This window comes from Contarinia nasturtii, unplaced genomic scaffold (assembly GCF_009176525.2).
Source record: "Contarinia nasturtii isolate CC-2019 unplaced genomic scaffold, AAFC_CNas_1.1 Cnas_scaffold_630, whole genome shotgun sequence".
NCBI lineage: Eukaryota > Metazoa > Arthropoda > Insecta > Diptera > Cecidomyiidae > Contarinia > Contarinia nasturtii.
Window position 1 is genome coordinate 1,322,767 of NW_022197981.1, and position 17,064 is coordinate 1,339,830.

A 17,064-nucleotide genomic window follows, 5' to 3' on the forward strand; every position below is an offset into this window, starting at 1 on the left:
CACACACACACACACACACACACACACACACACACACAACACACACACATTTATTTCCGTATGCGCTTGAGAATAGTGCAAAATGAATGTTCTTGACAACAGCAAACAAACGAAGAAGAAAAAACTTGATGGAATGAAAGCAGCGACTTCGAAAGCCACCTATGAATACAGCCGCTGTATTTGCAGCAAAAGAATACATACGGTGGTGGTGATGAAGTAGAAAAATCAGGAATAAATACATAAACATTCGACCAATCTAACGGAAGAAGCGTCGGAGTTTTTTGTCTGTTTTACTCAAGTTTCTCAAGTATACATGTGTCTGATGTGACGAGCGTGCGCGTTCTTCTCAATTGCGCACACCAATTGCTCAAAATATGTTCGTGAAATTCATCTAGAAAAAATATTCTTTTTGAATCTGAATCAAATCTTTTAACGAGAGTTTTTCTCAAGACCATTTACTACGAAAATTCGAATGCATACTTTCAAGTATATTTCCAAACGACCATTTTTGGATTAAGTACTACAACATTCTGGTTTCAGACTCTCTCTCCCTCCCATCCTCTAATATACAGAAATTGGTTATGATTTACTGAATTGGCCAGTTTGTGTGCGCGTTTATAAGTGCAAAATGTGCGCGCGTTTATAAGTGCAATATACCGATTTTGGCATGAGCCAGCAATCGCAGCAACATTATTTACTTTGGTCATTTTCAGGTCTCAGAGGATAAGATCGATTTGAAATCAGCGCACAGAAAAAAAAGAAAGGTTATCTCGATTTCCTGTCTCTTTCATTCTGTTCATGCTTCATTATTATATTTCAAAGATAATAACAAATTGTTCGGCGCTTTTTCTCTCTCTCTCACTCTCTCTATTCATCTTAATTGGATCCACTTGAAAATTGTAGTGTGCTGATTTGCAATCTTTGTATCTCGATCAAGAGTGAGTGAGTAAGAGAAGTGCATCGATTGTCGTTGTTTTTTTTTAGTATATATGTACTAATTAGATCAATGCTGGTGCAAAATATATCAAAAAAAAAATTGTTGTCTGTGGTGTGCCGTTGTTCGTTTGTTCGATCCATCGCTCTAATCGCGCACCTGTCATCATCGTATTTCTATTATATGCACACTCCCATAGCCAATTTGAACATAGCAGTGCAGTCATTTGAGTGCATTTTTTCACATTGAAGTTTCTACTGTTTGCACACGAGACACAACATGCACAGAAAGCAACAACTCTAATGAATCAACTTTATGATGATGGTTTTTTTTGTATATACTTTGTAGTGTTTGATGTGGTGTGTGTGTGTTTTGGATGCCCGCAAAGAATGCGCGCACAGTCAGGCTGGCAGCCCATTTAAGAAAAGCCCGTTTTGCATGTTTCGTTTCGCCAAACTCTATACACACTCTCATTCACTTGTTTGTTCACAATATGTTTACATATGAGTGTGATACACTGAATGCAAAACAGAAGAGAAAAAAAAATACAACTCCATAGCTTGATATTTCCATTCACATGCTTTCCTATTTTAGCTTGCGCAATTCGGCGGTTATACCATTTCATTTTACCTGTTCTCTCGACATTAGAAACAAAAAAAAACCTGTTCAGATGCAGCATTTTTTTTTTTTGCTCTTGCTCTCTTGTATTTGCTTATGAGTTTTTTTTTGTGTTCATGTGTGTATGCATTTCAAATGTTTCTATATTATAAATGACCCCGTTCTGTCTCTGAATTATATTCGACAAATGCATGCTGCGTCGATTTTGTAGTATTTACTCTTTAATGCTGCGGTTGTTATGTTTTGCACTTGTTTGTATTTTATAATAAAAAATTATAAAAGCATTTAACACGATCATTATTTTAATTAAATTTATTATTGAGATTTATTTTTACCATCGTGTTCTTACACACAGATCATTTGTTTTTAAGTAGTTCTGTGGTATTTTTACTCTTCAATGTATATATAGGTTTTATTTTATGTATTCTAACGAGGTTGAGCGGAGAAAGAGATAGAATGAATTCGTAGAAATTATAATGCGATTTATAATCGTCTGAATGAAATATGCTACTCCATAAAAAAAAACCGAGTAATAACTTAGCGAATTAACACACTAATTCATTGGCAAAGCGGTCGGTCAGTTCATGTCGATTTTCGTTTCTTTCTTTTTTTTCGTTCAAAGTTTTTGCTTTTAATACCAAGGAGTACAAATTGAATTTTTATCATCAAGAATCATTAGGTTGAGAATATATCACGATTGGACGGACTATATCTTTATTGTTGATGTTGTTTTTCATCTTCGATTTTTCATTTTCAATTGCATTGCGCATTTTAAACCTCGGGCCAAATTACTATTCTATAGATTTATCGCACTAAAATTGCCATATCGTTCGATGCCATGAACGATGCGAATAATGGAAGAAAATGAAGAACTATAAGAGTATGTATCTATTACATAGATTATTAATTTATCGTTCCATAATAAATCTATGAGGGATCAGTTTTGGGATCTCTCTTTCTCTCTTCAATCATTCAAGTGACTGATCGTGTGCGGTAATGTTCTCCGTTTTCACATCGAAAATAAAAAGAATAATTCGAACGCCGCTCTTTTTCCAACCAGAGTGAGAATGAAAAGGATGGCAAGAACGTTGTGGTGCATATGTTGTGTGGCCAAAAGCATCAATCGCGGTAAATCATATAATTTTTGTTGTTTTCCTTCACCTCGCTCTCCATTTATCGTTTTCTTCAACTTCTTCTTTGCGTTTCTTTGATTGATTTTCAAACTGTGCTGTGATCGAACTGCAATTCAAGCGAATGCACTCGTATTCAATTGCATAAGCAAAAATCTATTGAGATTTAAAGCAAAAAAAAAATCGTTCATTTGTTTCATTCAAATCTGCATTTGATGCGATGTAGCAAATACAAAATCAAAAGGAAAATCTCAAACAATAGAATTAAAAGAACATCAATTGCATAATACACGCACACATCGTAGTCGTCGAACAGTTATTTGGTGTTTGCGGTTTTTCAAAATGCTCTTTTCTCGCAAACGTATCAATTAAGATCGTTCTGTGATGTTGTATTTTTTCTTCTTCTTTCGATTCGTTTTCATTATATGCCCAAAGTTTTGCATGTGCACTTGAAAACATAGCATAATAACAACAACAAAAAAATTGGAGCAAAACGCGCTATGAAATCATCAACAAAGTATTTTACCGTAATCTTTATTTCGCTGCTGTTGCGACTTGAGTAGGTGGAAGTTGTAAGAATTGCAATAGCGTTTTTTTGTGTTTACCTCGAAATGGATGTGGTGAAGCAGCCGTTAGAATTTTAGTTAGTCACTTTGTCAGTGTGGATGTGTTTTGGTATGGGCCACTAATGGCATTTTCATGCATCCGAACCATAAATTAAATATCGTTCTAATTACGTTATGTTGAGTGGTTTACGCTTTAAGTGCCTTAATTTATATGATATAACAATGGGAACCACCTTTTCTTGATTCAATCTTTTCCTTCTCATTTCATATGCCGTTTGTTTGTGTGTGTGCGCACGATTAAAACACGATCGTCATTGTAACCATTGCCAATGCCGCGTGTGAGAACCAAATTGCAATCTTGAAGACAACACAGCAAAGAGCCCAAAGGCTCCAAATGGTGTTCACTCTATTTTACATATTATTACATTGTAAATCAAAAACAAAATATAAAAAAAAAGAAGTTCTCGCTCGTTTTGACACACAAACCAAATGCAATAAAACTCCGTTTTCTCTTCTGATCACACTTAATAAATATTATAATTAAGTTTTCCACAAACCATTTCACTTCTTATGAAAATGTTTCCGCTTCTTGTTTCAGATTATTTTCCATTTGCGCCCCAGTCCAACGTAAATGTATGGGAAAACATATACATTGATACCGATAATATGGAGTAAATGCTGAGGAAATTGCGACCATTTTTTCTACGCTGTAAATAAAAATTCCACGGTTTGTGTGTGTATTGCATGTCGTTGGATAATTATAAATTACCAGCATAAATTGAATAAATAATGTTATAGTCAAATTATTATAATTAAATGTGGAATGAACAACAAATAAACGTTCAATCGTTGAATGTGCATGTGTTTCGCATGTGAGTGCCTTGAAATTGATCCAACCCCATTTACAAATGGATATAAACACACGGTGAATACAGTTAGCCCACTAAAGAACTCTGCCAAGTAATTTTGAAACGAAACAACACCACAAAAAAAACACAAAGCCAGAGTAGAACGAGAAAAGTCCACGATTTAATTCGCGATTGAATAGCAAATCATCGTGTTCTACGATAATGGCATTGGAAGCGCCATATAAACAAAAAATAGCTCAACTCTAAGCCGATTTTTCGAAATGCACAGCATCGAGAATAAACAACACTAACCAACGCAACGCAAGAATATTACGAGTTTGAAAGCGAGAAAGAAAAAAAAAACCGTCCAGGTAATTAACACTTAGAATATAAATATCACACAGTGAGTTTTAAAAAAGAATAAAAGAAGAAAAAAAAATGTGCTCACTCTACTTTGTTCCACTACAATTCATCGTCATTTCTCGACTCAATACTGATACAAAAATAGCCACGCTAACTGGGTGTGAATTGATGAATTGAAATGAGAAAAAAGAAACCAACAAACGGAGCAGAAATTAAGTGAGCCAATGATTCTGACATTTCCCACAGAATTGTTAAGATAGCGACGCTGTCGGTCAATCGGTCGTTTTGACAATTGGGTAATACTCGAGATGAGACGCCCTAAGAAACACGATCACTTTCAGATTTAAAAAACAATGACCTTTAATTGTTAAGATTCGTTTAAATTACTTTTGATCGGTTTTTTTCTTTCTTAAAGAACTCCATAGTGGGATTTTTACGTTGACATTTTTTCGCATTTAATAATTGCATTCTCTCGCCGATTTGTGTGTGTTTTTTTTTTAAAGAAAAAACACCTTCTTTGTCTGTGATCAATTTTTTTGTCACAATTCATTACAATTTGATCAAAGATCTTCGAGATGACTTTATTTCCCAAACCAAATCCGGTTCTGAATCGATTGACATCGGTCGTATATTTTTACATGTTTTTTTTTGTAGCAATTCACATTTTACATCCATTCAAATCAATTTTAATCAAATTAATGTCAAATTTCTGTCCGATTGATCGTGAAAGATGTGTCGTTTATTTGTTCGCAACGTGTCTCTTGGGATAGATGATCATCAACCATATGAGTTTCCAGTTTTGTTTTAGTTTGATGTGATTTTATTTCAGTTCTCATTCGGATTTAAGGAATTTCAGCGTGTCATTTGACTTAAATTCCATCACGTGCGACGTTTTTATTTTTCTGTCCGATCACACAACATCACACCAACAACAACGACAGTAATCGTAGTAATGAAATTATTTTTGCGCGCGCGTTTGGTGTTAGGTGTCAAGATTTCAAATGAGCAAATCAATGATACAAATTTAGTGTATTAATAATGACGAAATATATCTTGGAGCAGGAAAAAAAAAACATGAATTGTAATAAAAAAACAGGAATTGCTCAAAATTTATTTGACAGAAATACAAGAATGGGAAAGGCTGAATATAAGTCGTTGTCAAGGTGAAATGAATAACAATGTTTTAAAGTGGTCTATTTGTTTATTAGAAGCTCTGTCGCGATTGCGAAATAAGCATTATAAATTCAGTTGCGATTATCGGGTTTGGCTTTTGGGAGAGTTAAAATTTGAGTTGTGAAGCCACACGCAAAAAAAAAACAATAACAGAGTTGGCGCATCGCTAAGCACAAGTGCACTCATGAATTTTACATCAAAAATCGTGGCAGTAGCAACAACGACACCATACTACGGTAGTACTATAGTTGTCATTTCTTGTTTGGCTAATCTCCTTTGGAACCAAAGTGGAGCACAATAGACACATATCGTTTGCGCGCATTTTCCGTGTATCGTTTTTTTCTTCTTCTTCTTCTTTTATAGGTCCTGGTGTGCAACGGGTCTTGCACAACAACAAAGAGAAATGCACGGCGTGTATCACGGCAAAATCTCGGTTGAGTAATGTAATCTTATAAGTGCATACGATATAATGCAATACACCAGAATGGTTCACAATGCACCATATATTTTTTTCAATTCGGTTTAATTTTGTTTTGTTGCTCGTCCGTCCGTCCGTCCGTTCGTCCGCTCGTCGTTGTTGTCATATGCAATGTGACATTTTGTGCGGTCAAACGAAGAAATTCAAGTGCAAAATCATTTTCTACAATTTTTTTGTTTTGTTTCTTTAGTCGTTTGTTCGCGTTTCGGTATGTGCATCACTTTAATGAAAGACTTTGAATACCGCGATATGCTTTTAGTCACATGGGCTAACGATCGGTCATAGCACAAATGAAATGTGTATGTATGGTTTACTTCTGGGTTTGCGCAAAAGACAGTGAAAATTACAGTTTGTTCGAGAAGGAAGCGAGAAGCAACCTCGAAGCGCTTACACATAAGATAACATGATAATAGCGTGACGTTATCACACAACCGTTGCAAATATACAATGCACAAATTACAATGCAACACAAAAAGAAAGAAAGAAAAAAATCACAAGACATCCACGCTCATTGTACACACATTATGGAATCAGTCTCAATTGCATTTGCTTTTGTCTACGGCACCGAAACAAATATATCTAATATAAGTGAATTATCCGCCACACTCTCTTAATGAGATTGTTGCAGGCAGCCAAAGTGCAAGGTAAAAAGCATTTGCTTTGGTTTTTCATTATTTTTTCCATTTTGCGGTGGTTTCCGTGCTCCAAAGCAAAAATCAAATACGTATATATTTTGTGCGGAATTCAATGTGCGATTGCTGCACGATATTGGACACAGAAGAGAGAGGAAATACAACGGCAAATCAATCTGAAGTAAATAATTTTCGTTTTTAAAATCATAAATTATGCGGTCGTTGAGTGCGAGTGTAACTTCCGTAATGTTTAAAATGAAAACATAGTTCGAATTTCATTGATTTTATTTTCTTCATGACCCCGTAAATAAATTGGTGCAAAGCACAGCTCTTTTTTTTCAATTGGTCGTCAGCAACAATGCTGATGTCCAGATTGACATCAATTGCCAAATGCGATTAGATTGGATAATAATTTGCAACACAATTGTAGCGGCAGCAATAACACAATAATTAAATTCCAATTTACACTCTGTTAACATGAGCAACGTCCAATAAACCCAAATAAAATCATCGTTCACACATCACTTTTAGGGGTTCCACTTCACACCTTTTTGACTCTTGGCTTCGAAGAAACCCATTCAAATGTAAATTAATTAGATTCGTTTAAATTTGTGGAGCGAACGAGTGTGATCAGTTCCAGGTCTTTTTTTTTTTGCGCGCATTTGCCATACACAAGCATTGTCTTTTCATGCATACTTAGACTTAAAAATGACAATAGAGAGTGAGAGAACAAAAGCAAACGAGAATTTGCATTCGAGCAAATCAAATAACAATTTATATTTAAAATATAATGAAAAGACGACTTAAAAAAACACACATATAACAGACAAGAAGTGAGAAGTAAATTGAAAGAAAGCTGAAAGTAAAAGCGTAAAATGCCAGTCATACGTGCAAATCTCAAATCTCGCACATATACACATCATCATCCACATCGTGGTCGTTGTCGTCGTCGACATCTTCGTCGCCGTAATCATCATCAGTTTCAGTTTCTTTCGAACGCACTCACGGTCTCTGACATATCTCTTACATGCGAATGTGCGCCGTCCACGTTTCAATGAGCCAAAATTGGTTGATTGCCATTTTCCGGTAAAGTTTCACGCTCTGCCGCATAAACGAATCTGTGAATCCACACTTGGTCTCGCATAAAAGAGAAATTATTTGATAATTATCATTAGATGGTGTTAGTTTTTGCACTCTCCCGCTTCATTTAATATCGCGTCTTCAATTCGTGCGTGTGGTTTTCTCTTTGGTTTTTGTTATTTTTACGATTGTTACTCTTTGTTTGGCAATTTCGATTACGCAAACTGGCCGAAGCAGCAAAAACTGACAACATGTAAAATGATGCCAACACGGAAAATGATCAATTGAAGATTCTCTCTCTATATATCATTGGATTTCTTTACGAATAAAATGACAGACAAACGAGTCTAGTCATCAGGTACAATAACGAATTCATGATCAATGAACGGGGCAAAATATGAAAAATGAACACAATGAAAATAAAATATGAACAATCAGGAAAGATAGCAAACACCATAAAAAGACAATGCGGCTGATATTTATGAATGTTATCACTCTGTACAAAGGGTCATAAGTTATGATTCACAACCGTAGCGACTAAAAATCATTACAAAAGCTATGCGTTGCTGTGTGAAAGACAACAGCACTGGTTCATTTGTGATTAGTTTTTTTTTTTGGATCTGTGCGGTAATCAATACTCGTTCATTTAGACGGAAGACAAAAATCGAAAATGATCAATTTCCTGAACACATAGGAATATCTAAGAGGCGACAAATAACGAAACTAAGACGATATATTCAATAATAATGATTGATCTTACACGTAATCGTCATCGATTCAACGATTGAAGGTGAAAAGTTCACCAATTGACCATCGAAGCGTCACATCAATGAATTGAATGCGCGTCGTGATTTACAGTCACTTGGCATAATCATTATTTCGTTGTCCGTTTTTTTTTGTTGTTGCTATTTGTTTCATTTGTGATGTGATCGCGAAATCTATTCACTTTTTTTTCTCTGTCATCGCGGTCCAGCGAACATTGAACCGTCCAATTGTCAATACAAACACACATACAAATACGGTTCTTCAATTGCTCCATTACACAACAACAAAATCGGGTATTGTGCATTGTGCATGTTTGCCATTGTTAGCGCAATTAGTTAGAAAGATGACTTGGAATTGGCGTGCAAACGAGGAAAAATCCAAACGAGAAATTTAAAACAAGAAAAAAAAAACAAAAACCCAACGAAATGTGAGCCCATTATTTGGTTATTTACTTCGGTGTGTGATCGACCGTTTCTCGTACGTGGCTGTGTCTCTTGTTTTTTTCGTGCTTTCCGATTATTTCATTTGCGTGAAAAACTGTTTCGTGTCTGGCTGCAATTTCTTTTCTTCGCTACTTTCGGTGTAAGTGTCTTAATTTGTTCCAAGCGAGCCGGTTGGTTACGCATCATGCACGTCGCAATGAAAGTGATTCTCATTAAGTCTGGTGTGTTCGCCGTGAAAACTTGAAATTTTAATTGAAATTCATGTACAAACAAAAACAAAAAGATAAAAACAACAACGATCGATCGGCTGGCCGAGCCAATGTAATAAATAGAATTGAACGAGAGAATTTACGCATATTAAATTGGACATAGCCACCACTTTCCGTGCTGTGCATCGACTGACATCGTTGTGGACGGCTTTTTTTCTGTTGCCATAATTTCTTGGCTTGGTGAATGGTTTCTTCGATGTCAGGGCAAATCTTTTGCGTACGCATTCGAAACGAATGTGACAAAAGATTGTATTGCGGTGAAAAATCCATTCACTTTGACTGTGAAAAGCTTTACTTTAAACCGTAATTAGGCATATTATCACTCGAACTAAGAAAAAAAGCCAGCATGCATTCGCCAAACTGAATTCGATTATGATCGACAACGAGAGACAACCATTTCTCCAATTCAAAATAAGGCTTCAAGTGTTGAGTTGACTTTGCGATGGCAATCCGTATGAAATGAAAATGCAGAACAGCAAGAAATTTACAAAATTCTGTCATATCGTGATCGAGAGTGAGAGAAGTCTCTGATTTAATAAGGGAATGATATATAGCAAAATCGAAATGCACATGTAATGTACTTTGAATGTCACACACAGTCATTTTCATGTTTCCCATTTGGCGACTTTCTATCTATTTCTTTGGTACACCAATAATCGCCGCAATAACACCGCATCCATATGCCATTTATTGTGTACAGCATTGAAATTGATGGGCGCTTCATTTCTATTTTCTGTTTACCATAAAACTCTTTCTCTTTTCTTGATTGTTTTTTTTTTTTTCTTTGTTACGGTTCGTGTTCTTCGTGGTACTTCTTCTAATGGTATATATGGCATTTTATTTTATTTTTTATTTGTTCCATTACTCGATCACAATAAAACCACATTACGTTGTATTGCTTATAAGCAAAAATATATAGATTATATGCGAATTGTTTGAATAAATAAGAGATGGAAACGGTTTATTTTTTACATCTTCAATCATCGTGTGTGTTTGCGTATGCTGAATACATGAATGTGGGCATGTCGCATATATTTCCCATTTCTCTTCCATTTCATCCAAGCAAAAGCGAATGACCGCGTTTTTTTTGCGCACATTTATGTGCAAATGTGTTTCATTTTCTTTGCCCATTAACTAGCAAATTTGTGGCCGATTTGCATATGTCCATTTGTGCGAATATCAGAATATGAGTGTCCGAGAAATGCGCAAACCGAAGCAAAAACAATAAATGACCAAACAATGAAAACTGTCACTATTTTCGGAATCGGATTATGAGAATGATCATCTTTTTCTCTCTGCTTCTTTTTATGTTTTTCTCATTGTTGAATGTAGTGAGTATTTCTTTGACTCCATTTAGGAGTGGCGCCTTAATTAAAACTCTTTTTTTGTTTGCGCATTTGTGGTGTTTTTTTTACTCATTCTGTAATTATTATTTTCTTTATTCGCTTGATTTGTGCTTTTTTTGTGTTGTGTGCCAACATTTAGCATAGTACAAAAAACGCCGAAAATTATCGATCGGATGAAATGAAATGATCAATGAATGTACTATGATTCCAATTGGCCATTTATATGGTGATTGTTGAATTTAATCAGATTTCACTAGTCTCAATAGAGCTTATTGGCATTGATCGCCAATACAAATTCATGAAACACAGACAATGGACATGTTTAATAAAGATAACATTTGAGATGGGATGTGACAAAATTGAATAAATCGATAGTTTCTTTTCTTTGTTATCATTGGGCAACTTTCTTCTCGTTTCTCTCTCTTAATGCGTTGATAAAATAAATTGAATTCAATAAGTCGCACGAACAGTCACTTTGAGCGGGCACCCTGCGGTCGAACATTGTTGGTGTCATTCTTTTATGCATTTTATTTTATTGGATTTAACTAAACCTGTTGTATGGGTCAAAATGGCATTGTTGTTTAGCATTTTTCTGGCATCAAAATTTGATAGTAAAAAAAACCACACTTTTCCATAAATTCCGTAAATCATTTGATACGGAGCTCATATTGTGAGCTTGAGTTTTTTTTTTTTGGTAAAAAATGTGCCTCTTCTCTTTGGCCAGTCATCATTTTGAGATGATTAAATTCAACGCATTCCTTTAAACATTTAAAGTTGAACGAAGCGAAAGAAATGGATTCATAACAATAACAAAAAATCATATCAAATCATATATATTTCGATGGCACCATGCTGCTCAATCAAGCGCTCTGACTTCGTCTCGGTTTACATCTTCAAAAAAATGAAAACAAATCGAATTCAACCAATTGGACATACATGCGTCCACAATGCAGACCAAAAAAAATTCGACAAGAATGTGGCGAGACGCTTATTACAAAAATTTATATCATTTGCATGAACTACATGCATATGTTTGAACATTGAACATACGGTATATTGCATTTTCATTCATAAAACTCTGCATCGAATCATCGGTCGATTGATATTTTTGTGTTGTTGATCTTTGATCGCGAAGCGAGCTGCCGTAAATGGCATATTAATTGATATTTGAAATTGTTCCATGCCGATAATTATCATGTCAAGTCTCGGTGGCGAGTCGCGAGTCGCGTTGGTGGATGTTATATGCGAACAATATTACAATAACACCTTCTCATATCGATAAATATCTATCTCTGTTACTTCGTTTTTTTTTTTATTGAACACTGGTAATTTTATGGGCCGCCTTCGGTTTGTGAATAAAAATGAATAATAAATTCGTCACCAGTGTCCGAATCCACATGATTGACCATGTTTAGTGTGTATTTTGATCGCTTTTGATCAATCCAAATTGACAATATTTCTCTCCATTTTACGGGTTAATCGATTGAATGTTTAACCCAATTTACATGATTTTATACGATATTTCTATTTGGTAACCATAACATTTAATCTATCTATCTCAGGTTTGTGTGTGTATCGAATTTCAGACCATCACACCATAATCATTTGCCTATTTTTGGTCAGCGATGAAATTTGTTTGTTGTTTTTTTGGATCGGAACAGAAGTTGTTCAGAACGATAATAAAAAACACGCACCAAAAATTAATTCACAACGAAAATAAATGAGACACATAACCGAAACAAACGCCGACAACTGAACCTATGTTTAAAGATACGGTAACATTATTTTTTGTCCTCCGCAAAAATATACATTTTTTTTAAATAAAAAATAAAGCCGGCGGAAATACAACTGGATAGACACCGAAGAGGAATAAAAACAAAATTGGAATAGAAACTTAATTTACGACGAATTAGTCACTTTCGCTACTTATGCACGCACCGTTCAATCGTTGAAATGGCACACTCAATAATCTCTTCCCCCATTTCGCTTTCTAGCGGTCATTTTCACTCGCAAACATCATGCATATTATGAATTATTGTATTTCGCACAATAAGAACATGAACATAATGTTCTTTTTCTCTCCATTTTTTTTTAATTCCATATTTCATGCTTTCATTTTCTTTGCAAAAAGCAGAATATATATGTTCGACGATCTGAATCCATTGCTGCATGTCTAGAACTTTAAATGAAAATCACCAAACCGAATGAGAGACGAAACAAAAAAAAAATACGATAAACACACCGAATGTCAGAACGAATGCGGCGCTCTGTTGGGGCTCAACACAGTAACGGATATTGTTTTAGTGCGTGTTGAACGATATTGTTCTGTTTTATTTCTGGATTTCGCTTTTTTTCTGTTCTCGTCTAAAATCGGCAAATGAATACAATGTTGTTTGTTTATTATTTTCGTTTGACCGGTTGTCGGTATTTATTTTCATGTCATGCTTAATTTCTCCACTCACTCTCTTTCTAGTTGAAATGTGCGCACAAATAAATAATCCATGTGTACAGTTTAATCAAAATAAAGTTGTTCAACATGCAAAATGTGGAATATATATGTGCGTTCGAAAATACAAAAACCGTTTTTTTCGCCTCGAAAAACTCGAATATGCACAAAACGTGTCAGAAACCAGAAATAAAAAGCAACGCGATGAGCATGCACATCATAAATTGGATACAAAAAAAAACAATATGGTAGCGAACAAGAAGCGTTCAATTTATTTGGCACACATTTTTCGATATTACTGTTTTTGGATCAATGGTAGTTACGCTTGCGCTAATCCATAAACTCATTCAAAAACTTAAAAAAAAAACCAACAACGTCGTCGAAAAGTGAAATAAAGCCACCGCCAAATAATACACTTAATGGAGCAATTATAAATGCTTTGTTTTCAGAATTTTTTTAGCGTTTCAACTTGTATATGTATTATGTCTCTCTGTTTGGCCATGCATGATCATTTTCAATTTCGACCGAAAAAAAACCATCGCCGACTTCAAGATATGTGTGTATTCACTAATTAAGACAATAGACTTGTTTCGAAGAGCAAGTATACGCGCACGAGCGCGCTTCAAACAAGAGAATATGTTCTGTTTCGTTTATGCGTGTGAGTCTTTTGTTTTGAAAGTGAGAAAGGCCAAAACCGCATACAAACTGGTTGCGCACTATCCCATCGGCCAAAGTCAGCAACAGCACAAAAAAAAATAGAAATCATAAATATAACAACAACATTGTGACCGAGAAATAAATAAAACCGAACCGATGAGCTTGTGACACAGAAAAATGATAATTCGGTTAATCGGTATGGGCATTGCCTCAATTCTAAATTCATAAACTCGATTCTATGCAAAGCGAAAATTTGACATTTCAGCGTTGCCAATGAAAAACGACAAAACACTAAAAACATATGTGAATCGACGACGACGAAAACGACCAAACAAGAAAAGAAGCCATTGAAATGATATATAAATTATAGAATAAAGTCTTAATCAAGATAGTAAGTGTGCTGCTGTTGCTGGCATTTGAATACAATTTTTCGACGCTTGGCGACGATATATTCAAAAAATACGACATTGTTTATTGTTGGTTTAAATCGCTTTTTGAAATCATTTTTTATTGGTGTGTTAATTGATTAACAATACGGTAATGGTAATTCTTGTTCAGTTGTCGCCATTGTAGTCTTTGCCATCAATTTTTGGTCTTGGTGTTCTGATTCTTATTCCTTATCCAATCTTAAGATCGCCATCTTGTGGGCCCGCGTCTGTTATGCTTCGGCGATTGCATTGCGATGTGCTTTTGTTCTATTTGCGGTTCGGTTGGCTTGGCTTTATCGACCTTGGCGCGCAATTGGATTGCGTGTGCAAATTTTTCGTTTCGTTTTTTTTTTCTTTTGAATATCAATTTAAATTCAAAGGTCAAGCAAGAGAGCGTTTGTACATTCAATTAGGATTTTGGTGTAGTGTAGTTTGCATGCACGTTGCCAATGCATCTTTGTGCATATATAAATAAAGACGCGCCAAATGCACGGCAGATTGTATACACGACAATGATGATGACGACGACGCCGTATGTATGTGCATTAATTTCAATTCATAAATTATGCACATTTCAAGACTCGAGTCTCGCATCGGCGTGCAGGTGAATATAAAAATGTAATGAATAAATTTTCAATTCCGTGAGAGGCTGGATGTGCGAAACAAATAGAGTCTCACATTCAATCGTCCAGACTCGGACATTCATTTTGTTTTATTATTATTATTTTTTTTCGTCTGTATTCTGTTGACTCTCTATTAATTTAATACTTATTTGTGTGCACTTCCATGCACGAAGTAAACACGAATTAATTGAGCTAAAACGCATCGTTGTTCATGCACACAAAAGGAGTTTGTTTGTGATTATGAGAGAGTTCTCAGACAGATCACAGAGTTTCCCTTTCAACAGATACACATCCTCCTCTTTCGTTTCATTTAATTTAAATTTTCCGCTGAACGGCCACAGTAAACAAAAACCGAAACTGAAGTGGAAATAACAAAATAAAACGCAACAAAACGTCAAAACTGCAGAAACGATAGCTATTATCTCATTTTTACCGTGTTCAATTGGTTTTTTGCGCACTTTATTTTAATGAACAAATAAAACACATCCACATAATAATTACCAATTTTTAATGATATTTCCATCGTTTAATTTTTCATTTCTCGTCGACGATATATGTTGCAGATTCATTTCCAATGCAAGCCTGTTTACCCATATCATTTTATAATTTGAGCTCGGTTCTTTGCTATTATCTCTTTAAATCCCATTGTTGTCTTGTCTTGTAATAGTTTTTCTTTTGTCTTTTTGTTAAAAGATCACAATTTTGCTTTAAATTTATAGCGTTGTTTTTATGCACACACTGCACATTTCTGTCCCAATGAATATATCACCATGTTTTATTGGTTGTTTGCTTACTTCATACATTTTTCTCGCTCTTCCTGTTCATCGTTCATTTTTTGTCATCTCTTTTGCACCATATTATTGAGCTGTTTGTATTCGTAGACATAGTACAACTCGTGCTCTTTATGCAAGCAATGGCGTATTGCAAATTTGAGTGAATGAATAAATATTGGTGTGTAAAATTACACGCACACAATGATGCATATTCATGGTTTCACTTACGATCGATTTTAAGTACGGTATTACTATTCGCCTAAAGGTTAACTGCACAATAATACCGAGAATCACAAAAAAAAAATGTATTCGTATTTATTTACGACGCATGCAAAAATAAGGAAAAAAAATATTAACAGCAACAACAATACATGGCAAATAAAAAATAAGCGACGATAGCGACAAGCAGCAGCAGCAACCACACTAAACCAAAAGGCTGTTGATATTTTCAAAAGACAAACGGAATTATGCGGACTAATGAAGTTGAAAATGAAAGAACATTTTAAAAAGGGATTTATCGTATTGTGTTCGTGCAAACGATATTTGTGGCGTCATGGCTTTTCTTATTCTCCTGATGATTTGGACATGGTTGAATGCAATGGAAATCAATCATTTAATAACTCGTTTATGTTGTTGTTTGCAAATCAAGATAGAGAAGGAAAAAAAACCGTTCGTTGGAGTCATTTGTCAAAGTTGATTGAAGTTTGGGCGGGCCAAAGGTCAGAGTTTTGATTTCCGCACATCACACGTCCACTTCACACCAAACCAAAATCTCGGTTGCCAAAAGCGAAACATAAAGATGAAAAATAGATGCCACTTTCGTAAAGAACAAAAAAAATGTCTTTTTTTTGAATTTAAATTGAGTTTTTTTAATATCGCTTATGCGATTTAAGCATCCATCGCATCTTCGATTTATTTCCTTCTGTCACATGTATTTTATGATGTCGAGACGATATTGCAAAACGGATGAATGATCAAAGTTTTTTTTTTTACTTCTTCATTCTTTTTTCGATCGAAAATCATCACTGATGCGATGCAACTCCTATATTTTGGGTCACAAATAAAGCAATTAAACCTGTATTTTGCATTCGAGAAAAAGAGAGCGGTTGACAAAAATAATAACAATGAAAAAGAATGAATATATGAATGGATAAATAACCTCCAATAGGAAGAAATAAAAGTTTGACGAAAACGACGAGCAAACAAACAAAAAATACCGATCAGAATTCATTCAAATGAAAATGAATTAATGATTTGCTGTAATTTGAACTGCAATTAATCATTCGCAAGTTTTGTATGAGTTTTTTTTTTTTTGTTCGCTGTTGTTGTTGCGTTTCGCCGTTTTCAACTTTCAGTTTTTTTGAAGAGGGCAAGAGCCGCAACAGAAAAAAGCAAATTAATTGCCTTGTCAATAAAATTTCAAGCATATAAAAAAACCAGTACAACGTGAATAACGAACAATATTCAATGTGTTTTGTTGTGTGTGTGTGTG

At 34.9% G+C, this 17,064-nt stretch overlaps 1 protein-coding gene across 1 annotated transcript in view; it reads left to right on the forward strand.

Annotated features, from left to right (window-relative positions):
* The window catches only part of LOC116340022 (semaphorin-1A), a 108,314-nt gene that overhangs the window by 16,310 nt on the left and 74,940 nt on the right, over positions 1–17,064 (forward strand). Inside the window, exon 2 of the mRNA XM_031766155.1 lies at positions 3,847–4,467. The gene's annotated coding sequence lies outside the window, so the exon portion shown is untranslated. The remainder of the gene's footprint in view (positions 1–3,846; positions 4,468–17,064) is intronic.